The sequence below is a fragment of the Lynx rufus genome, unplaced genomic scaffold (genome assembly GCF_022079265.1).
Source record: "Lynx rufus isolate CCGP_SWC_20201006 ecotype Redwood Valley unplaced genomic scaffold, mLynRuf1.p SCAF_2, whole genome shotgun sequence".
Taxonomy (NCBI): Eukaryota; Metazoa; Chordata; class Mammalia; order Carnivora; family Felidae; genus Lynx; species Lynx rufus.
Genome location: NW_025814834.1, coordinates 120121530 through 120146082, shown reverse-complemented (window position 1 = coordinate 120146082; position 24553 = coordinate 120121530).

The window sequence follows — 24553 nt, the reverse complement described above, 5'->3', positions numbered from 1 at the left end:
ACATATGCATTCTTGGGACCCCTGGGTGGCTCAGCCAGTTAAGCGACTGGCTCTTGATTTCAGCTCAGGTCATAATCTCCTGGTTCTGAGATCGAGTCCCAAACTGGACTCTGCAGAGCCTGCTTCAGATGCTCTGTCTCCCTCTTTCTGTTTCTCCCCCTCCCCCACTTTCTCCCTCTCTCTTTCTCTCAAATACATAGATGTTTAAAACAAAGACATATGCATTCTTTCACTCACTCCTCATTTACTCATGCTTTTCAAATAAACACCTGTTTTGCACTGCTAGGTAAAGCACAGGGTAGAGTGACCACTGCCCTCAAGGGGGTTACAGTTTGATGGGGAGAAATATGAACATCCAGCTATCACAAGACAGACCAGAGGTGTGAGTCATCCAAAAGATACAAAGTACCACGGGGATGAGATGAATTCTGGCTGGGAAGTCTGGGAAGACTTCCAGAAGGGTGCTCCATCCGTTGGGCTAGGATTTGCAGAAAATAATCAGAGGCAGTGCCGGGATGCCTAACAAGCATGGAGTTTAATCCGGTGGAGACACACTGGTGGAAGGATATCTGTGGCATCTGGGAACCGGCACTGTTTGCTGCAAGAATGGGTAGGTAATTTGGGGTGCTCTGGATCCAGTGGAGGATCAAGGTGAGCGGGCACAGCACTGTGAAGGGTTTTGAATGCCAAACTAAGGACATACCTTTATTGCTCACATTACCACTACATAGTATGTGGTGCTAAGAAACCTGATAAGGGGGGTTTTAAAAAAAAAAAGGCACAAAAGAAGGAAAAGAAGCAGCATCTTAGATACAAAGAAAAGCCCACAAAGGCGCCAGGGTGGCTCAGTCGGTTAAGCCTCGGACTCTTAGCTCAGGTCTTGATCTCAGAGTTGTGAGTTCAAGCCCGGCACTGGGCTCCACACTGGGTGTGAAGCCTATGTTTGGAAAAAAAAAAAAAAAAAAAAAGCCCACATAACACTGGCATAGCTTCAGGCTCCAGACCTCTTAAATGGCACTGCAGTTTTGTGAGGGTTTTTTCCCCACTCTACATGAGCTGGGAGTATCTTTGTCTTAATTTATCATCTTTATACTCAACTTTTACCCTTCCTCCTTCCCTTAAATGGATGCTAGAAATTAGGCAAACATGTAGATTTTGAGGAAATCCAAAGCTTTCTGGGGGGAGGGAGAGGAAATGTGGTGCAACTTTATCAGCCTTAGTCACACAGCCTCCAGTGAGGTCAGCCTTCCCACCCCACTGCAGCTGCATCAGCCGCTTTGCCTCAGTCTGATTTGTCTCCATTCCCCTCCTCAATCCCAGTGGTTTTTGAAGGCCATCAACGTTTTACTTTGTGCGTAAGGCAAAGGGTGGCCTGGCTTCCCATTTATGACTTTGGTTCACTCTGGCGCCACCTTATTCTGCTGGGGGCCCAGCTGAACTTCTGACATCAAATTCTCCGCCAACAACAGCCTCTACCGCCAACACACACATACATGTGCACATGCACACATACACACACACACTGCCAAAATGTTCCAACTCGAAATCGTCTTCCAAACGAACATACCTTTCCGCTTTATCCGCCATCCCCGTGCCCTCAGCCTGGACAACTGGGTTTTTCCCAGCTCCATTCTTCCCTTCAGACGGTTCACCTCTCCTACAGACACCAGCGTGAAGAGTCTGTTCCCCCTACAAACCCTCTATAAACAGTGCTGTGCTCTGTGCCTCGACACATCTTTCTCACCAGGAGCCTTGGCTGCTCCTGTCTCACCACCAAGTGGCATTTTTACAGGTTCATTTGGCTCTTAAAATACATTCCACGTTAACTAATATCCATATGTTGGTTTGTTAAGAGAGGAGGGAACCATTTGGATACAGAATTTACAAAAAAAAAAAAAAAAAAAGACGGGAAGGGGGGAAAAGGAGAAACCGAGGTCCCTTAGGCAAGTGAGCTCCGATACAGCAGTAGCACTTGGGCCGCGTTTCAAAGTTGCCCACCTCATCCATCACTATGGATGGATGACTATTAACTTGCTCCCCGAAGACTATTAACTTGCTAGCCACCATTCAACCGCCTTCACCACACCCGCAGTCCCCCGGGGACGAGGATAACGCCAGAGGGGATGCAGCGTACCCGCGTCACCCCACAGGTAAAGGACGCATAGGCCCGCTGTAAAGGCAGGGAGGCACACACGACCAAATTGAATCCAACCCGGGGCTCTTGTAGTAAGGGGTGGGTGATTCATTACTGGGGGGGAGGGGGACAGTTAGGAAAAAGGAAAATCGTGGAAAGTCCCAGAGGAAGTGGTAACCCGATTCTGGAAGCCTGGCCGTAATGTGCACTGGCCGTTAGGTACACCCAGCGCCCCCTCCACCTCCTACTCGCCCTGTCCTCCCAACACGCGCCTCACCCCATGCCTCCACTCACACCATTATCCTCGGGTGAGCGCGTCAGCTTCGCCCCGCTACCCGCCCACGGGCACACATGGACATCGGGGGTTGGGAAGCCCACCCGAGCTAAACGGCGACCCTCCGGGGCGGCGAGCTGCTGCCCATCTCCCCACCCACTCATCCTTATTGTGCCATCTGCCCAGTCTGATGGCAGCCCAAGCCGCTGATGCGAGAGGGAAGAGGAGGAACGCGTTTCGCAAGGACCCAAGTTGACCCGCTGCCCCTCCTTGGAGTGCCCCACCCCCACCCCTCCGTCCTCGAGTGGGGCTGGGGGCGCAGACAGACAAGGGGAGGGAAGCACACTCGGTCCCTGTCCGCAGCTGCACACAAAGCCCTTCACCTTCTCCTTGCCTTCCAAGCTCCTCCCCGGGCTTCGTTTTTCCGAGGGTCTCGGATGCCCCCTTCGGTGGTCGGCGGGACGGTCCCACCAGCTCTCGCAGCGCTGCCTCCTCCCTCGCGTCTCGGCCGCCTCCTCCCCGCCCCTCGCCACAGATCCCGGAGCTAGCTCAGCTTGGGCTCGGGGGCGGGGGGGGGGGTGGGGAACAGAGCCTCCCCCCACCCCGCCACGCGCGCGGGGCCTCTGCGCCCCGGGGGAGCGGACAGCGGTCCGGTGCGGGCGGCACAACTTCGCCCAGCCGCTCCGCCACCCGCTCACCGGCGCACAGCCCATCCCCGCGGCGACCGGCTCGGGTCCCGGTCAGCCCCATCCCCAGGCGGCCGTGAGCCCAGCCGCGGCCACGCTCCTACCTGCGCGGCGAGGAGCGAGGGCAGCGCGCGCCCCGTCCGGAGCCCCGCGCGCGGCGCGTCTGCCCTTGTGCTGCGGCAGCGGCGGCCGCAGGCTTGGCTGGCAGACTGGCCGCCCGCCCGGCTGACTCCTCACTGGGGCTTCCTGTAGGGCTGGACAAAGGACATTTCCTGGGAGGAGCAGGGGAATGTTCCCAGCATGCCTCGATTTGTAGTTCCCGGGGACTTCCTGCCACCACGGCGGCGGGCGCCCTGGAGGCTACCCCGGCCGGAGGGGGACCCCGCACGCGAGCGCCGGCGCTCGCTCCTTCCAGCGGCGCTCCGGGACAGGGAGCGGCGGGGCTGTCGCTCCCTGAGCCCCGCCCCGCCCTGCGCCCCGCGCCCCGCCCCGCCCGACCCCGCGGGGCGCCCGTCCGCGCGCCCGGGTCCGCGCTCGCCGCCAAGCCTGCGGTCCCCTAAGCGGTGGTCCGCCGCCTAGCCGTCGCGGTACACGCGGGAGCGCTCTGCGGCGGGAGCGGCCTTTTCTTCGGAGACGAGGAAGTTTCGGGTGGGTTCACTGCGGGTTGACTTGTGTTTGCAACAGATTTTCTTTTTCCCTTTCCTTGTGTCTTTTAAACCACTGGAATCCTGCTGGGAGCGGATTAAAAGAACTTGACTGCTCACCAGGAATGCAGGTTCCTTAAAATCTTGGCGCTTCATCCCTCGGACCGTGAGAGCTGATTGTTTCCAGATCCTGACCCGGTGACTTTGCTCCCTCCGACGTTGGCGTTGTCCCGGGCATCTTTTCAAGAAAAGTAATTAAGTTAAGCGATTGAAAACAAATTATGTGAATTAGCCCCAAGACAAGTAAAAACCCCGTGTGTTGCTGGAATTTCTACTCGTTCACCTTTAGGAGTCAGTATCCTGGGTCCTACAAACAGACGCAGTGCCCACTATGGCCGTCTGTGGAGGGGGCTTCGGGACGGAGAACTCCACTTGCAGCCTATTCAGAGTCTACAACATCCTCCATAAAGTCCTGTCCAGTTCTGGAACTGTATATCCGGGACCTCGTGGGAAAAATCAAGGAAGGGCCACTTGGAGACTAAATGATGAAAAGTTGTGTTCTCTCTTCAGGGGAGTGAGAAGCATGGGATGAACCGAGCTAGGAAAGGAAGAGTTCTAGCATGCTCTGAAGTGTGTTTGAAAGGTAATCAGAAGGTCATAATCACCCTGTGTATCCGCTTGGCCTTTCACATTTCAAATGCACACGAATTACAACAACTGCACCGGGGTCTCCGTGTACTTTTAAGAAAAGTGCATTCGCTTTTCTTTTCTGCTGTCGTTCTCTTTCTCTCGGAACACTTGACCACAGGGATAAGATGGGCTGAATCCATTTCAGGTGTAGAAATTGTGACAAGTGTGCAGATAGGATCACCTACCTCCCCAAGGTTCCTGCTGCATTCACTGCAATCCTCGCATTTGCCAGACCCTACAAATTACAGCTTCCTAAAGGTTTGCAATCTGGTAACATCCCCCTGAAATTGCCCCCTCCACTACCACCAAGGGGAAAAACAGATAATTGATCATCATTTGGCAAATCCAGCGACCCCTCATAGTGTTCAACTTGAAAAGATGAAACTTCCCTGTGGCATTTAACGTTGCTGCTACGCCCTCGGTGAAGCTATTTTCTGCCTTCCTTCTAATATAGCACACTCTCCTCATTCTCCTCCTACATTTCTAAGTTAGCTCAAGATCCCTAAAATTTCGCTCCTCTCCATCCCATATCAAACCTGCCCTTCTCTTTTGTTGCCAACCCAGGTTAATTAGTTGCTTCAAAAGAGATCTGTGTAATGCTCCCTGCACCATACCTACAATAGACGTATGTTAACATTCAGCCGTAAGATATTGACTAACTGCAAACTCTGTCTTAACTCTCGGGAAGTTCATACTCCAGTTGACATCACACAGACAATTACCATCTAGTATTCTAGTGCTATGACAAAGCCGTAACACCGAGGTTTTGTTCTCAGAGAGTGGTGCTCTTTCCATAAACTCTCTTGTTCCAGCAAGATCAGGAGTGGGACAGCAGTGGCCAGAGGAGGGAACAAGAGAGGCCAGGAAATGCAAATAGTACCTAGGGACTCTCAGTGTGTGAAATCTGGTTATAAAGAAGTGGTAGCTGGGAAGGGAGAAGGGTCTAAGGGGAAGGCAGTTTCTGTTTGTGGGCTTTGTTTAGTTTTTAAGATGAGAGCTCCTTGGGGATGTTTAAATGCTGATGGGAAAGGACTAGGAGAGAAGGCAGAGGGTGAAGACAGGAGGGAGAAAGGATAAGAGATCAGGCATTCAACAAATACTTGCTGAATTAACTAATTCCTGTTACATATCATTGCTGAAGATGTTGAGATGGAAATTAATAAATTGCACATTCCCAGCTAAGATCAGCAAAGTCTGAGACCAGGCAGAAATGACATTCCTTTCTCCCTCGTCATGCATCCTCCCCCGCCCTTCTAGTCCTCTGGGGAGGTAATAGGGAGTGAGGGGAGGGAAACCAGGGCTCCCCACTGCTACAGGCTGGATGTCAAGTTTTCCGACTCCACAACGGGTTCCAAAGGCATGCAGCAACTTCAGAAAAGTCTAAACTTTTAAGTGTGTGGATTTAATTTTTTAATTAAGCAAATATTTTACCCTTGCCTTCCCCCACCCTTCACTTTAAGATAGAATAGTTAACTATTCTCAGCCTCACCTTTCAAAGGGGGAATTGAACCAGGAGACATTTGCCTACACGTTTTAAGCTTTCAAGTATAAGGTGGACATCTGTTGTTTTCTTACCCTCACAAGCATCCATTCCCTATCCACCCCCCGCCTTCTTTTTTTTTTTTTTTTTTTTGGTAACAGCACCTTTGGGGAAATAATCCCCTTTTCATCTTAATCCTTATGGTTTAGAGAAGGGCAGAGCCCATCTCCTCCTGCACTCCAGTGATGGGTACATAATCAACACCTACCAGCTAATCTGCTCCATTGCTGTATAGAGGATAAGCTACTAGAGGATGCAGAGCTGAGAAAGAGGGAGGGGTGGTGTTCGAGAGAGACAGAGACAGAGACAGAGACAGAGAGAACGCATGCACAAGCAAATCCTTGTGATACTGTTTGATCATGCCTGAAGCCAAGATAACCCTAGATTTTCTTTTTGTTAGATGAGCCAAAACATTCCCTTTTGGGCTTAAGCTATTTTGAGTGAAGTTCTATCTCTTGCAGCCAAGAGAGGTCTATACCATTGAGTGCGGAGTGTTGCAGTGCAGATCGTTAAATGTGCACCTGGCTAAATTGAGGAAGGGTGAGACGTGAAAGGACCCTCGGTACCAGACTGGGGAATTGGAAATCCTTGTGATACGGTAGCCAAAACGCTGAATGCAAAGGTCTCCAGCCCTCAGCATTTCAAGGGTGGGCTTGTAGAGGTCTTGATTGACAAATGACAGCATTTTAGAATGTTTGCAGTGTTTATAAATATTCTGAAGAACCAGATATGCTAGTGTTGAAACTGGCCTCAGTGGAAGCAGGGAGGAAGAAATGAGAGCCTGGGTAAAGACGTTCTTTCTGACTCTAGCCGGCAAACCCAAATGGTCAAGAGTCAGCTATATCGAGCCATGCCAGGTTGGAAACATGAAATTCTCTGCCCTTTCCAGGGTAACAGCAAAGGCAGGAGGGCAAAAAACTCAGATCATGGTAAAAAGACTGTACAGGGTCCGCATCAAACTCTTCCTGCTGTTCCCTCCCTGCCTGAGGAAGAAAAGGCTTAACCTCATTTTAAGTAGGGTGACTGTATAATTTATCATCCAAAATGGGACAGTTTGGAATGTGGTGAGGGGTGCTATTAATAATTACAGCTGAATGACAGCTCTAAAGCAGGTCACCCCCATTAAAAGAGCTCACCGCTAGGATACGGCCTTGTATCGAGAGGCCAACCTGTCAGTCGTCTTCAATCCCAGTTAATTGTTTCCAATCGCCCCTAGGCAAAGGTCAAGTTGGCCTGGAAAGTGAATCAACCCTAAGGTGTTTCCTTAAAAGACAGACAGCTCCAGGCCAGGGTTCAGAGTGTAGATGAGCTCCACACTGCTGAGGGACACCAGCAAGTCGGCGGCCAAAGCGGTTCAGTCCTGAGAAGGGAAACCGTCCTCAGTTGCCATCACAGTTGTGGTCATGGATGAAAATCATGAGAATCTTTCTGGGAGAGTTAAAGTGGCGATAGCTACGTTGTTTCAAGAACTCCATTCCTTTCCTGGCAGGTAATCCTTGCTACTTCTAATTAGCAGAATTGAATGCATCCTGTAGGACAATCTCCCTGCTTACTATTTTCCCCTTGCCTTTGTTTTCCGGTAGAAGTTAGCCTGTTTTTCCTTCTGCCACTTTACAGCGACTGTGTGGGGAATCATCAAATTTGTAGTTTCACCATGAGCTATGAGAAAGAATAGAAATCACTTAAAGGTCAGGGACCAGGAGCCAGACCTAAAGTCAAGTTCTCTCCCTCTGGAGTGTGGGCGAGTACATTTTCATGCGTGTGCATAACAATTACATGCTATTAGGTGGGGACATTTTAAAAATCATGTGTATGGAAGAAGAGAAGCCAAGGCATGGCTATTATTTTTTGATGGCTCAGCTTGCATTTCCACTTATAACAATGCCCTCATTTGACTTCTGAGAAGCTCTCCCTCCCTCAACTTTAGTCTTGCCTGGAAGAGCCTTTCACCTTCCCCACCTCTACCTCTTTGTCTTGCGGCTCCCGGTGGGGGTGGGGGGGTGGGTAGGTCTGTAACCCAGCGGGCCCAGCAGTGCTCCCACATCTCATAGACCAGTGATGGGTTCAGGATGGGCAACTGAGCCTGAAGCTAAGGTAGAAGAAGCCCTCTTTCTCCATTGGAGCCGCTAATTGAAAAGACCACATAAATCTGAAACTGTTGGAGGCTGGAAGCTATAGCCTGAATGTGGCATCAAAACAGAGAAAAGAGCGGAGTGGAGGGAAAGACAGAGAAAGTAAAAGAAGTTTATCTGAATTCTTAAATCCAGCCATTCCTAACCTATCCCACTTGTCAGTCATATGAACGATTAAATAGCCCCAACCATCCCTGTGTTTGTTTATTTATCTAATTGAATTGGACGTCTACCTCTTCAACAGACATAGTTGTAACTAAACGCGGAGATTTTGCATGCTTTACAGTGTGGATGCTGGTGTTTTTCAAGAAAGAGGGAGGTGAGCAGCAGACAAGAATGTACTCACCTGGACAGCACGTCAGTGATGTGTGTTCTTTTTCTCAGGAGGTGCCTGTAGTTGCCCCAGCCGCCTCTCTGATCCCATCATCCAGGCTGGTTAGGACTGAGTGTGGGAAACTAACCACCTCCTAGGGTTGAAATGACCCGGAACGTTAAGGATCCATCAATGCCTGACTTGGGCAAGATCAGCCATGTTCTCATCTTTGTATTGGTACTTTTGCTGAAAAATCAATTAACTGAAAAAAAAAGATTTTCAACTCTTACACTTCTTGTGGGACCTGGTTTATTTACTAATAGGTCACATGCAGCTTAGTTTTTTGTTCTTAGATTTTTGTTTTGTTTGCGGGTGGCCTTTTGCTGCTTCTTGTCAAGTTTAAAAACTTGTATTCCCTCATCGGGGCTGATCTCCCTTCTCTTCTCGGAACCAGCTTTCCACCTTCAGTCCCAATCTCTTTGTGGATGGATACTTCCCACACTAAACCTAACTGCCACCTCCTTGTGGAGACCTTCTCAGAGCCTTCCATCTACAGTGGACTCCGCTTCTTTCTCTCAGTCCTTTGTTTTCCTTCATGTTTGAACGACTTTAATAAACATTGTTCTGTGTTTTGTTTCTCTCCTACAGCTAGAGTGGAAACTCTGTGAGTACAGAGTCTGTGTCTGTCTGATTCACAGTTTTGTCCCAAGAGACTAGCACAGCACTCAGCTTTTACAGCAAGAGCTCAAAAGGTGCTTGGTGAATGCATCCAATAAAGAAATATGTTTTAAGCATCTGTGAGGAGCGTTTAATGTTCACTTGTGGGCAACTTCTCTTAGATACTTTTTCTTTTTTAGTAAACTTTCTATTAAAGTATAATGTGTAAAAATGAATATCTCATTAAAGAGTAAAGTATTCAAGTGTTGAAGACTGTCTTATTTCCTGGAGGAGAATTTGGGGATGGGAAAAGTGAGAGTGTTTAAAGGATTAAGGGAAGTAGAGGGAGGAGAAGGGGGATGCTTTTGTGGGGATTAACTTGGCTGAGGGCTAGCTCTAAAATGGTCTGCCTCCTACAAGCGTTTCCCCTAGCACGAGCACAAGACTTTGTTTCCTTGCTGGGCTCCAAATAGCCTGGAAGCTCTTACCCCTCAAGGGTGGGGAGAGGAGGAAAATAAGTTGTGAGTCACAGGAAAAATTAGGTTAACATAGACCAAGGTATAGATTTCGGTCACTTCTGTACTCCAGAAAAATTAGGGAGGGGGGGAGAGGAGAGGGGGGAAGGGGGTGGGGGGGGCGGGGTCCAGGAGGGTCCCGCAGAGTGACACAGGCCAGAAAATTAATTAGTTGTGGGCCCGGGTCCTGAATGACAGTATGAGCTACATGAAAGAGTGTGGACAGGACACAGCACTGGGGGGATGAGACAGACTGGATAAAAGAGAACATCTGAAAGGGTAGACATTGAAAAGAAAATGGCTCAGTCCTTATAGGTTGAATGAAAATGTGGGGGGGACGGGGGGAGGGGGCGCCTGGGTGGCTCAGTTGGTTAAGCGTCTGACTTCGGCTCAGGTCATGATCTCGCGGTTCGTGAGTTCGAGCCCCGCGACGGGCTCTGTGCTGACAGCTCAGAGCCTGGAGCCTGCTCCGGATTCTATGTCTCCCTCTCTCTCTGACCCTCCCTGCTCATGCTTTGTCTCTCTCTGTCTCAAAAATAAATAAAACATTAAAAAATAATAATAATAATTAAAAAAAAAACAAAGATGTGGGGTTAAACCGCTTTATTTTTTCATGTCTACACTCAACATCAGTGATCACTTCCGTCGCCATCTCATTTTCCTGTAATTTACCACCAGTTACAGCTTTTACAAAAGTGTTAGTAAAACTTTTCCCTGTTCTGAATATGATTGCATTAAACCTTCAGTCCACTTGACAAGTACCCCCCCACCCACACATCACCTTTTCTCTTTGATCCTTGTGGCTTCATTACTAGGTCTAACATCTGTGATCAAGCAAGAGGGTCCCCCAATACGGCTTTAATGAAACAGAAAAGAAAAATCCATTTATTCAACAAATATTGACAGAGCATTACTAGTGCTAGGATACCACAGTAAACAAAACATGGTTCCTACTCTGAAGTTTATGGGCTTGAGCTGACCAAACAGATAATAATATTTAACACTAGAATCAGCAAGCATTATATGACACTGTGTGACAAGCCTTGTTCTTCCATATAGGAATCCGTCAATCATTTAATTATCTGGACAACCCCCATCTCACCCTGCTACTGGGCTTAGAGCCCCAGCAGCACAGCTCCTGTGTCTGTGACTTATCCCATTCACTTTAACAGCCTAATGACAATCTAGCGTGATAAATGACATGATACAGACACACTGCATTAGAGAAATGTTCACCTAATCCAGTTGTAGGGGTCAGGAACCATTTTCTGGAAAAGCTTCAAGCCGAGCTTGACAGGGAGCAGTAGGAGTTAGCCAGGTGACAGAGGAAAGGAGGGATGTGATTCTGGGTCAAAGATATCCTAAGCACAAAGATGCAGAGCCCAGAAAGAACTTGGCACCCATTGCAGAATATCCTGGAAGGCCGAAAGAGGCCAGGATGAGGGAATGAAGGTGGGGGTGGGGAGGAATAAACGTTAAGTCAGCCATTTTTGATTTCAGCATTTAGTGGTAGAAGAAAGCACATAGACAAGGCAATGGTTCCAGAAACTCCTGAGTTTAAATATTATATCCCTTTCAAGACATGATGACTTTTTTTCCAAGCCAAAATTGGAATCATTTTTGGGATTTGTGGATTCATTTAATGTCTTAGAAAAGTATTTCTTTTTTTTTTAATGTTTATTTATTTTTTGAGAGAGACAGAAACAGAGCACGAGCAGGGGAGGGGCAGAGAGAGAGGGAGACAGAGAATCGGAAGCAGGCTCTAGGTTCGGAGCTGTCAGCCCAGAGCCTGACACGGGGATCTCACTAGCCGTGAGATCATGACCTCAGCCAACGTCAGATGCTTAACTGACTGAGCCAGCCAGGCGCCCCAGGAAAGTATTTCTTATTAACTACATGAAGTTACATATTTAACCATTTATCTTTGTTGAAAGAAATAGAATTGCATTAAAATAACTATAAAACAAACCCTACAAATCAGTTACTACTACAATTGAACTGTCATTCTTAAATTCAACATGTATTTATTGACCACCTACTATTATTTCAGGCCTACTATATGACACCAGAGGACACCTCAGTGAAGAAAACGTGTCCATGAGCTTGCACTATGTACATTTCAGCAAATCTTGAGTATCTTAGAAGCCTGAAACCATGGTTTTCCATATTTGTAGAATATACGAAGTCTTTTTGGTCCAAACATCTCATCTCACAGATGAAGAAACTAAAGAGGGTAAGCGATTTGCCCACATTCATACAACTCCCTGCAGTGCGGTACTGGGGATGTGACCTAGACTCACACCCTTCCAGGACATTGCTCTTTCCAATAGTATTCCAGTCACTTATGTATTCTGAACCATGGGTTCAAGAGGAGTGTTAGACAAGCCAAGAAGTACTGTGGGTCTGGATTCTCCTGGAGTATTTCTTGAGCAATCTAGCATTCTCCCCCTCTCACGAGATAACAGCCTAGAAAAAGCCAACATTGTCCAACGTACAAAAATGTTTTCACATTCATTACCTCATCCAAGCTTCAAGTGACCCTATGAGGTAGACGCTATAGATACTATCTCCATGCAGGTGAGGAAACTGAGCTTTGCAGTTTCCATGACATGAGCGTGGTGACAAAATAAGGACCAGGAGAGGAGGGTCAGCTGCCCCAGGCCACAATCCATGGAGCCACTGAAACACCCCAGGAATTCATCAGAGATTCAGTGCCATTTACATCAGATTTCCACCAACACTCTCAACACAAGTGAGGAAATGTAAATTGTTTCTATTCTCACTCAAGAAGTAAGTGTCCTTGGATAAAAATAAAAAAAACACAGACTCCTAGGTCTGTGGATTTAGCTTAGTTGAGATTTTTCTGTGATACATACATGCACGTTTCTTGGTGTAATTGGAGTCTGGTCCCAATCCCAAGAAGACCTGAAGCTGGCAGCCGAATTCTGAAACCAGTGTAAGACAAAGCACAGAGAATAAGAGATCTTTTCAAATATAATTTTTAATCCCTTCATGTTCCCATGGACGCATGTAGTGGGAAATGAAAACTGAAGAGAGAACAGATTGTAGCAATGTGCCGTTTTATGGGTATTGAGGCCAATAAGTAAACAACAGAAAGGACACGTAAAAAATATACTCATTATACAAGAGAAGTGTGAGTACATTGCTGTTAAGGAATTAGAACAACAAGGTATTTAGATTAAATATTAAAAGCCACTTTTCACATACCATGAGTGGTCTTGCTACTCTCCCAGTGATTTAAGAAAAATATTTTCTTAGGAAACATATCTTGAACAAGATTTGCAGCTATCTCCAAGTAAGTTATCTCTGCCTTTGTGAGTGTGAATGACTAATGCTTTCCAGTTACGGGTGCTGGAAAAACTGTCGAACAAAAGATAATTCCAAATAAGTAAAATACTCTGCGATAGCACATAAAATAAATCCCTTTCTTTGATCATAAAGAGAGATTTGATTTTTCTTTTTTTTTTAATTTTTTTTAAAAGTTTATTTTGAGAGAGAGCGAACAAGCGGGGAGGGGCAGAGAGAGACGGAGAGAAAGAGAATCCCAAGTAGACACTGAACTGCCGGTGCAGAGCCTAACGTGGTGCTCGAACTCACGAACCATGAGATAATGACCTGATGATCATGAAATCAAGAGTCGGATGCTTAACCGACTGAGCCACCCAGGAGCCCTGGGATTTGATTTTTCTTAATGGAACTGATCATCACCAGCAGTCCTTATTAAAGAATATGAGTTTGAAGGGAAGCCAAATGATCCCGGGGCCACATCTATCTGCCCTCCAGGCCTCAATTTGTTGACTGAGGCTCAGTTCTTTTACCCTACAGTCTGTTTTTCACTCCAAATTTTTTGCTCCTTCCACTATCCTATTTCCCACCCCGAACGCCTAGAGTCCTGGTAGATTGCACCACAGAACATTCGAACTCTATTTTATTCCGATTTTTTAAGAACGAAGTATAACCAACATAAAATGTTGTATTAGTTTCAGGTGCACAACATGTTGATGCAACAGTTCTGTACATTGCTTGATGCTCACCGTGACAAATGTAGTCACCACCTGTCACCATACGTTATCACAAATTATTGACTATATTCCTTGTGCTGGACTTTTTATCCCCCGCTACCTGTTTATTTTAGAACTCAAAGTTCATACTTCTTAATTCTCTTCACCTTTTTCACCCATCCCCCCACCCACTTCCCCTCTGGCAACAACCAGTTTGTTCTCTGTATTTTAGAGTTTGTTTGGTTTTTTGTTTGTTTCGTGTTTTTTCTTTCTTTTAATGTTTATTTATTTTTGAGAGAGAGAGAGAGAGAGAGAGCGTGAGCAGGGGAGGGGCAGAGAGAGAGGGAGACACAGAATCTGAAGCAGGCTCCAGGCTCTTAGCTGTCAGCACAGGCCTGATGCGGGGCTCGAACTCACGAACTGTGAGATCATGACCTGAGCCAACTCAGATGCTTAACCGACTGAGCCACCCAGATGCCCCCGATTTGTTTCGTTTTTTAGATTCCACATAAAGATGAAATCATATGGTATTTTTCTTTCTCTTACTGACCTCTTTTGCTTAGCATAATCCCCTCTATCTCCATCCGTGTTGCACGTTATTGTAAATGGCAAGACCTCATTCTTGTTATGGCCGAGTAACATTCCATCCGTATGCATACACCACATCTTCTTATCCATTCATCTATTGATGGACTGCATTCTATTTTATACTGTTTACCCTGGTTCATGAGATGTTTTGTGCAAATTGTTGGTTCTGTCTCCCCAACTAGACTCAGAGCTTGGGGGCAGGAATGTTGTCTCACGTTTATCTTCATCTACCTCTCCCACTGAATGCCCTTGCTTCACTGTGCACAGAGTAGGTTCAGAACCTCCTGTAGGGGTGCAACCCCCCCCCCTTTCTCTTCTATCAACTCAGAGGAAGTACTCAGCAGCCACACTGTCATGGCCTGGAGCAGGTGCAGAGTTCAGATTCTCTCAGAGTGGAGCTAAGGCTGAGCCTGCCCCTGGCCTTGTGAGCTCTCCTCCAAACTCCACTAAGCCTCTTCCTGGTCTTGCTTCCCAAAGTAGACGTTCCCTGGTCCTATAGTTAGTAGTCCAGCTGCAGTTAGTTCCTGGGTTCGCTTCCTGATTACCCTCAGCCAGTCTCGTCTGGTCCAGGACTTAATCCACACTCTCTCTCTTACTTTGCCAACTTTGTTTCCCTCTACTACTCCAGGATTCTCGTACAGACTTCTGTTTCTTCTGGCTGCTCCCAGAGGCACTTAATCCATTACCAATGGACTCTTTAATCGTTGCTTTAATCATTAACACTTACAATCATTTATAGAGATTACCCACACCAGCCCATGAAATGGGAATTCTGTCCCAGTATGGCTGTATCTTAGGTGCTTTGATTGTACCCACATACTCTCCTGACTGGAACATGATCTGTAACTCTAAAGATAAAATACTGCACATTTTTTTTTCCCCTGTGAGGTTTTACTCATGGTCATTTGCTTTGGCTGCTGAATATAAACAAACCAGTTTAACAGCTTTAAAAGGTCAGCTGAAAAAGGAACCAGTCAACCTGCGTACCCATTAAAAATAAACAGAGGAGTTATGGAGAGTTATTACATCTTATGTCAAGACTTTTTTTTTTTTTAGAGGGTGAGTGGAATCCAGCAACAGGCGGGAGGTGGACGGTTAATCGGGACTGCGTCCTTAGATACATCTATTGGGATATTTGGGTTGACTCCATGTAAAGATGCTGGAAGATCAGAACAAGGGTTTGTCCCAGGCTGGAGGCTCCAGTTCAAGATCATGTGAAGGGTTTTTGAAGGCATGGAAACCAGGGGAATAACTATTCTAAGAATTCAGACAGCTACATATAGAATGCAGTTTTAACTAGAAGCCAGGGGTAAAATCTCACAGTCACCACAAAACACCAGATGTATCCAAGGACCATATTGAAAAATTGTCTGACTGGGGCACCTGGGTGGCTCAGTCGGTTGAGCATCCGACTTCGACTCAGGTCACGATCTCACCATTCATGGGTTCGAGTCCCATGTCGGGCTCTGCGCTGAGTGTGCGGAGCCTGCTTGGGATTCTCTCCCTCTCCCTCTCCCTCTCTGCCCTTCCCCCACTTGCATGCTCTCTCTCAAAATGCATAAATAAACTTAAAAAAAAAAAAGAAAAGAAAAATTGACCAAGTAGAGAGGGAAAGACACAGGAGCTCTGAAGCCAGAGTTGGTGGATCGGGCTGGATTAAATGCCCATGGTTAATGCCAGTAGCTTCTCCATCTGTATATTGCTTACATCAACTGCATTTTTGCATCCTACAGTACAGTCATTGTTTAAATCTGAAAACTCAGTATGTTCTGGACTGATAAACAGCAGAGGAAGTGTAAGGAAGAAAGGAATAGGTGGGCGGGACTAACCTGCAGCCCCAAGGTACCAACGGAGCAAAAATGAGTGACCGATTCTCTTGGAGGGGGCAGAGGAAGAAACAGATTGTTACCAAAGACAGTCTCCCGCCCAGGAGACCCTGAGGCATTACACTAGCAGACTAGGACACATGACTATTTCTCAACTCTGTCTCCAGTTTGACCTCGCCTCTGCTGTAAATGGTGTTTGGAGAGAAGGGGTGAGGTGACATATATGTTTTTCTGCTTCCGGTGTCTCTGTCAAAAGACAATGCTGTGGGCAGGGTCTTCATCATCTGCTTTCTTGGTAACCCCTCCGATCACGGTGGCTACTTTGTGGTGGTGTTGGATGACCCGGTCAGGAAGGATGGTTAATGCATAGAAGTAGGCTAGGCGGACAGGGGCCAGTCGGTCCTAAATGTTTACATCTGATACCCACCTAGGGACAGAGCTTTGGAGAAATGATGGGTGGTGATTATTAAGAGCTTCCTTGGGGCGCCCAGGTGGCTCAGTTGGTTAAGCGTCCAACTTCGGCTCAGGTCATGATCTCACGATTCGTGGGTTCGAGCCCCGTGTCGGGTTCTATGCTGACAACTCAGAGCCTGGAGCCTGCTTCAGATTCTGTGTCTCCCTCTCTCTCTGCCTCTCCCCTGCTCATGCTCTGTCTCTGTCTCAAAAAAAAAAAAAATGAATAAACATTAAAAAAAAAGGAGCTTCCTGTGTGCCAGAGACGGTGCTAAGAGCTCTAAATGTATCTCCTCATTTACTCCCCCCAACAAACCAATTAGGCGTGACTACTTTTTCTATTGTAAATATGAGGACACTGATGCTCAGAGAGGCTCAGTAATTTGCCCAAGGTCACAGAGCTGGTAAGTAAAAGAGTCAGATCTCAAACCCAGGTCTGACTCCAGATCTCGGGCTGCTAATGACTGTGCCGTCCTAGGAAAGGCACCTGAAGGGAAATCTAATAATGCAGTCCTAGATTTGAAAAATAAGGGAAAGATGCTTATTTCTTTGCACTCTTTCCCCCAGTTTTCTTCATTTGATCACATTTTACATCCTGTTTCCAGATGCCAGTATTGTGCTTTCAGTTGCGTGCTGAGTTGTGGAAGGGTAAGCAGTCTGTTTCCATGGAAGAATGCTCATCCGTCAAATGGACCTGCCATTACACGGTTTTCACGTAGATGACAGTCCACCAGAGTGTGGAGGGGGGAAGGTGAGGGGAGGGGGTATGCACAGTCCTCATGCTCAGGAAGTTTACAAACTCCTGTGAAGATAAAATGTTCATATCTAAAAGATCATCCAAGGCCACCTATGATAAATGCTAGATCAACAGGAAGGAGAACCACTCTCCAGGATGGAGGAGGGAGAGATCACGTCTGGATGGGCGCTCAGGGCAGAATTTCTGGAGGCCGGATCTGAAGAGAGAGGGAGGGTATTTACCTGGGGGCAGTGGCATCAAAAAAACGGGGGCATGGAGTGAGGAAGCGAAAGGTGTGTTTGGGAGCAGGGAAAGCACCAGTTCCGGTCTGGCTCCGCTCAGCAGGGTAGGAACAGGAGTGAGGCGGGAGAGGCAAGCTGAAATTAGATTGTACAGATTCTTGAAAACAATGCAAAGCAGTTTGATCTCATTGTAATACATAAGATTCCCCATGATAAAACACCAAGCCTATGTGGCACTTGATAAACTGGAGGCTGTTGTACACTTAGGGCAGAAAGAGCCAGGGATTTGGAAAGAAAGGTGCCTCTGAGTCAAAGTCTAGCTGTGCCATTCATTAGCAGTATGACTTTGGCTAGTTACTTAATTTTTCTGAGTTTCCATTTATTCATCAGCAAAATGCAAGTAATTCCCGTGGCACGTGATTGTAGTGCAGCAGTCGGCAAACCCTTTCTGTTATGAGCCAGATTGTGAATAGTTTAGACAATCAACGCCATATGGTCACTGCTCTCATACAGTGAAGACACATAGCAATACGTAAACAAATGATTGTGGCCGTGATCCAATAAGATTTTACGTACAAAAACAGTCAGCCAACCAAATTTGACTTGTGGGTCATAGTTTGCTAGCCCCTTATGGAGGATTAAGTGACATAATATCTGTAAAACATCCAGAACAAGATAGACTTTAAAGAACCGTTCCCACATCTGTCAATTACTTTTGCCGCCCGCCAAAGCGTCTTGTACCCCCATTGCCACACTCTGATGTAGTTGATATATATGCATACTATTTTTCATCTTGGTTTTTCTGCAGCTTGTTTTTCTGCAGCGCTGACCATATTTTCCCATAAAAATGGACTTCGAAACTAATAAATTATGTAGGGTATTATTTGCGAAGAGTGTAAAGAAAAGGGATCTTTCTGGTCATAATCACACATATAGCCATGTCCCAACATCTAGGCTGAGGACAGGAAGCAGTACCCTCCCTTTTCTTGCCATGGAGCTGCATAGAGAATATGGAATGAACGGGTGCCCCCTGATGGAGATTTAGAGAACTCAGTGGATTCTGTTTGACTTTTCCAACTGGGATTAACCAGCATGAAAATACCTTGTAAGCAGTCTACTCTTTACAAGTCCCCTCACATATGACCTTATTGATCAGCAACTGTGTTGTGGGATGATTTTGCTCCAGGAAATTGAAACAGAGGTGGTTAGGGATTGGGCTAAGGTCACACTTCATGAGGGGAAACAGTAGAGAGAGAGGTTAGGTGCTCGGGGTAGACACAGAAGAGGCTTAGCAGGGTACATAGTGGGAGATTTGCGCCCCCCCCCCCAACAACAGTTGTACCGATTGCTAACACCATACCAAATTGAACTACATTAAGAAACCATCAGTTCACCTCACTGAAACCTATTTCACTGCAAGAGTTCTAATTGAGCTTGATATGCTATAGGCAGAGCAGTCTTCCGACTGATAAGCCAAACTACACAAAAGAACCTAATGGTTCTTTACCCAAGTTATCAGTTGGAGTCAAGAGACACTCATTTGCAGCTGGCTCATTATCCCCTTCCTTCCTTGACGATAAGTCACTTCCTTAGTTGCTGAGTGAGGTTTGTTCACTATGGGACAAAGTCCCTGCATTGCAGAGTATATATGGTCACTCTCAAGTCCCCAGGTAGTCACCCGGGAAAGAACTAGAAGCATGAGAGGCAAGAAGCAAACAGGACCATGTTAAAGGAAGAGAACTCAGATTTTGTTCCAGACAGTAAAATCTCAATAAATTGCACATGTGATTCATCTTTGAACTTGGAATAATAGGATTTGCAGGGTAAATGAAGAGCAGACTCAAGATTGTGATGGGAAATGTTTAACTTAACAAAACAGGTCTGAAAAAAGAAAAGAAAAAAAAAGATATCTGAAGCAAGTTGAAGTACAAATCCCAAGAGCCTTACTTGTTCCTTAGAGTAGTGGTTCTCAAATTCGGCTCCTACTTTTTCCCATAAACAGGGAGGTTTTTTCAACTGACTTTGAACCAAATGGTGTCATTTCCCCGGAAAAAAATTAAGTTAATGGGAAACTTCTCAATTCTATCCATAATTGTATATCTTTCACTAACACCAAAAATCTAGTTATCAGCACGAAAGTACTCCAGTAGCAAACATTTAATAGAACAGTATTTTATGTTTTTTTGTGGGGAGGGATGGTGTTGTTTTTGTTTTTGGTGAAGAGTACCGTGACTTCAGACTGTTCCTCACCTGGATGTGTTTGATTCTTCAGCTTTGTCTAACGACAATGAGTCTCCTAGTTGAATTCACTTTAGCCAATTCAGCCTCTTGTTTACTTCACTCTGCAGCTGATGAAATGAGAATTTTCTCTGCTTGGTTGATACCCATTGTAAAGATTTGGGCTTTCCACTTGATCCCAGGATTTTTCCAGATGGATCTCCAGGAAGCTCAGGCTCTCCATAACCAACATCCAATTTCCCCTCTTTGATGATGATCTGTGGCTCGGTTTCTGATCATTTGGCTCACTTTCTCTATAAGTCTTGCCTTTATGCACGTGACCTGGTCTGGAAAGCCAGCAAACTCTCCAGCTCCAGATTCCTCAAGAATTGGCGAGACATGTTTCATGCAGGCCAGGAAGAATTGGGTCTGCCAGATTTAGGACAGACTCTTCAATTGACTGTGGGCCCAAGGGTTTTTAATTCTCGGTTTCTCAATTTTCTTGTCAAGGTCTAGCCAGTAGGTTTGCATCTAGAGATAAACAACAGTGTCCTCTAAAGGACTTGTGTGTGCTCTGGGTAGATAAGCTATTTATTTATTTATTTATTTAATTTTATTTTGAGAAATACAGAGACAGTGCGAGTAGGGGAGGGGCAGAGAGAGAAGAAGAAGAGAGAGAGAATCCCAAGCAAGTTCTGCACTGACAGCACGAAGCCCGATGCAGAGCTCGAACCCATGAAGTTGTGAGATCATGACCTGAGCCAAAACTGAGTCAGATGCTTAACTGACTAAGCCATCCAGGCACCAGAAGCAGGATCAACTTCTTAACTGCTGTAGATAATCAGGGGCAAATTAAAACAGATGTCCAGCTGTGTCTAGTGGGGCCCATTCTGGGTCCCAAAAGCCAGGTTTATAGGGTCACCAATCATCCCGGTTTGCTTGGGACTGGGGAGGCTTTGGGGACTTGGGACTTCCAGTGTTAAAACTGGGAAAATCTTGGGCACGTTAGGATGAGTTGGTTACCCTCCTGGTTGGAAGGAAGTAGATCCTTGTCTGTAATTGGGGTTCAGAAACATACAAGCTATCTAGTGAACGAGAGAACCCTCAGGGAGGCAGAATGGTAGGGGCTCTGGCCCATAGAGAGCAAATGACCTCGAATAAAGAAGTGTTTCTAGAAATTTCTAACATGGGTTCTGAGCAATAGCATATGGGACACCCATTCCAGGCATAATGTAGAACAGTTTTCTACCCCTTGTCCCAGTCACCCATCATTGCCAGGGTACCTGTGAGTCCTGAGAGCTGTGGCAGAAATACTAGGGTTGTGTCTCCAAGGGCTCACAGAGGGCAGCTGTGGGGGATCTTCCTCAAGGAACTGAATGCGTGGATGACCTGGCCAGAGAGAAGAGAGCACAGAAGACTGGAAGAGAGAGAACAAGATGTCCAGAGAAGGACAGCAGTGGCAAGACCAGGACCCAGAAGTGATCAAAGTGACAGTGGACAACAGAGGAGAGGGGCAGCAGGGACTCTGACTATATATGGGGTGATGCTCTCGCTTCTGGAAATCTCAGAGGGATAAGCTGTCCATTGAAGTCCATTCCACAGCTCAGAGAATTTTCCCAAACAGAACACATCTGCACAGCCAGAATCCGGATTAGGAAACAAAACGTTATTACCGTCCCAGAAGCCCACCTTGTGCCCCCTCCTGTCACTGCCCCCCTCCTGAGGGTAACCACTGTCCTCACTTCTAACACCATACATTAATTTTGTCTGTTCTTGAATTTTATGTAAATGGAATGCCTATAACTCTTTTGTTTTGCCTTCTTTCTCACTCAATAGTGTGTTTATCGGGTTCATCCGTGTTGTTATGTGGAGGTTGTGGCTTATTTATTGTCATTGCTGTATAGGATTTCGTTACAAATATACTACTGTTTATTTATCCATTCTACTTCTGCCGGGCGTTTGTGTTATTTCCAGTTGAAGGCTCTCTTATGAATAGTGTTGCCACAGTCTTTCTACTACGTGCGTTTTGGTAAATATATGATGCATTCCTGCAGAGTATTCACCTAAGAGTGGCTGCTAGGGCATGGAGGTATGCTCAGCCTTTGAAGATACCGCCCAGTTTTCCAAGGTGGTCATGCAATTGACACGCTCCCAAACGATGTTTGAGACTTCCAATTGCTTTGTATCTTTCACAGCACGGTTTTTGTTTTTGTTTCATTTTGGCCATTCTGGTGGGTGTGAAGTATACATAAAACTGTTAGTTTCATATTCACATCTGGCAGATTCCCTGGACTACACCTCCCCGTTATTAACATTTTTCCTGAGGGGCACCAGGGTGGCTCAGTCAGTTAAGCATCCGACTTTGGCTCGGGTCATGATCTCGAGGTCTGTGAGTTCGAGCCCCGCATCGGGCTCTGTGCTGACAGCTTGGAGCCTCTTCAGATTCTGTGTTTCCCCCCGTCTCTGCCCCTCCCGTGCTCATGCTCTGTGTCTCTTTGTCTCTAAATAATAAATAAATGTTAAAAAAAATTTAAAAAAGAAAATTTTTCTTGAATTTGGCCAAATGGAGTCCTCAATATAAAGATCCAAATGATTCTCTCTTTCTGAGATTCTCTCTTTCTGAGGATGCTGGTAAAAGATTTGGCTTATAGAGAAAGCATTTCCTTGTTTTTGAGGCTTTAGGCTCTTTCACTTTCTGAATGCGATAGCAAAACTAAAAGCGAACAAAACCAAAGGCAGATGTAAGGGTGGCTTTGTTGTAAGATGTGAAGAAGAACTTTTCCTTTCCTTCCTGAACTGGGTTTTAATTTTTATTATTTGAAAAATTTTTAATGTTTATTTATTCTTGAGAGAGAGACAGAGACAGAGAGATAGAGCACAAGCAGGGGAAGGGCAGAGAGGGGGAGACACAGAATCCGAAGCAGCCTCCAGGCTCAGAGTGTCAGCACAGAGCCAGAACCGAACTCATGAACCGCGAGATCATGACCTGAGCCGAAGTTGGACACTTAACTGACTGAGCCATCCAGGCGCCCCTGAACTGGTTTTTTAAGAAGACATCTGCAGTAAGTCTCCATACTAACACTTTTACTAGAGTGCACATCATCTCTTCACATGTTTGGCTACTATGGCGTAACATATGGACCTTTCATTTAGCCGACACATCTCACAACAGAGAAGATTATTTCTGGAGACCTGCAACCATTAGAAGTTGGAGAACCGCAAGGCTTTCCTTGTAATTGATCTTGAAAGGGAAGGCTGTTTTGTCAAAGACCATTTCTCTGGGGACAGCTGTGTTAATTTAAGTGGAAAGCATCTTTTAGGACCAAATTACAGAAAACAAAGCAAATCTGGAGTGGCATGGGGATTTCATGAGTCTCTGCTCTAGAGATAAATATATAAAGTGTGCATGTTTGGCTTTCTCTGTTTGTTACCACCTTTGGCCTAGGGAGTTTGAATTCTGCCAAACTGCTTTTGCCTTTACATTAATTATTGACTTAGCTGTCTCCAAAGTATTAGTGTACTTGGGCTGGTATATTAGAGCATTGACAAGATTGAGAGGAGATGCGGCCTAAAAATAATGTGGTTTTTTTTTTTTAAATAAACCGAAACCATATTTCTGCATTTGTGCAGAATGGGCTTCACTCTTCCAGCTAGTGACAGGGACAGGTGAGAAACTGCAAGCAAAAACAAGTGTTAGTGAGGAGGTGGAGAAAAAGGAACCCTCTTGCACTGCTGGGGGTGCAAACTGGTGCAGCCACTCTGGAAAACAGTGTGGAGGGTCCTCAAAAAGTTAAAAAGAGAATACTCTGCAATCCAGCAATGGCACTACTAGGTATTTACCGAAAAAAACCAAAAACCAAAAAACAAAAACCCTAATTCAAAGGCATATATGGACCCTGATGTTTGTAGCAGCATTATCTACAATAGCCAAATTATGGAAGCAGCCCAAGCATCCTTGGATAGATGAATGGATAAAGAGGGTGTGGTGTGTATATGTATGTATGCGTGTGTGTGTATATACACACACACATATGTATATGTATATATATACATATGTATGCGTATATATACATATATATATACACACACACACGCATTCAAGTGAATATTATTCAGTCATAGAAAGAATGAAATCTTGCCATTTGCAACAACATAGATGGAACTAGAGAGTGTAATGCTAAGCTAAATAAGTCAGGCAGAGAAAAATAAATACCATATGATTTCACTCACATGTAGAATTTAAGAAACGAAATGGGGGCGCCTGGGTGGCTCAGTTGGTTAAGCTTCCAACTTCGGCTCAGGTCATGGTCTCGCAGTTCATGAGTTCAAGCCCCGCATCGGGCTCTGTGCTGACAGCTCAGAGCCTGGAGACTGCTTCGGATCTTGTCTCCCTCTCTCTCTGCCCTTCTCCTGCTCATGCTCTGTGTCTCTCTTTCTGTCACTCAAAAATAAATGAACGTTAAAAAAAAAAGAAAGAAACAAAGTAAAAGAGGAAAGGGGAAAAGAGAGAGAGAGAAAAACCAAGAAGCCGACTAGTAACTATAGAGAAAAAAACATTGATTACCAGAGGGAAGGGGTGGGGGTGGGGGAAATAGGTGATGGGGATTAGATTAAGGAGGGCACTCACAGGGTGATGTATGGAAGTGTTGAATCACTATATTATACACCTGAAACTAATATAATATTGTATGTTAACTATCCTGGAATTAAAATCAGTGAAAAAGAAACCGTAAGCAAAACCCATGACCATGTTAGTGAGGAAGCACATGAAATTGAAATGAAACGAGATGAAATGAAATAATGAAATGAAATGAAATGAAATGAAATGAAATGAAATGGAAAAGAGGTTACCTGAAAAACATTTAAGAATTATGTTGTTACTAC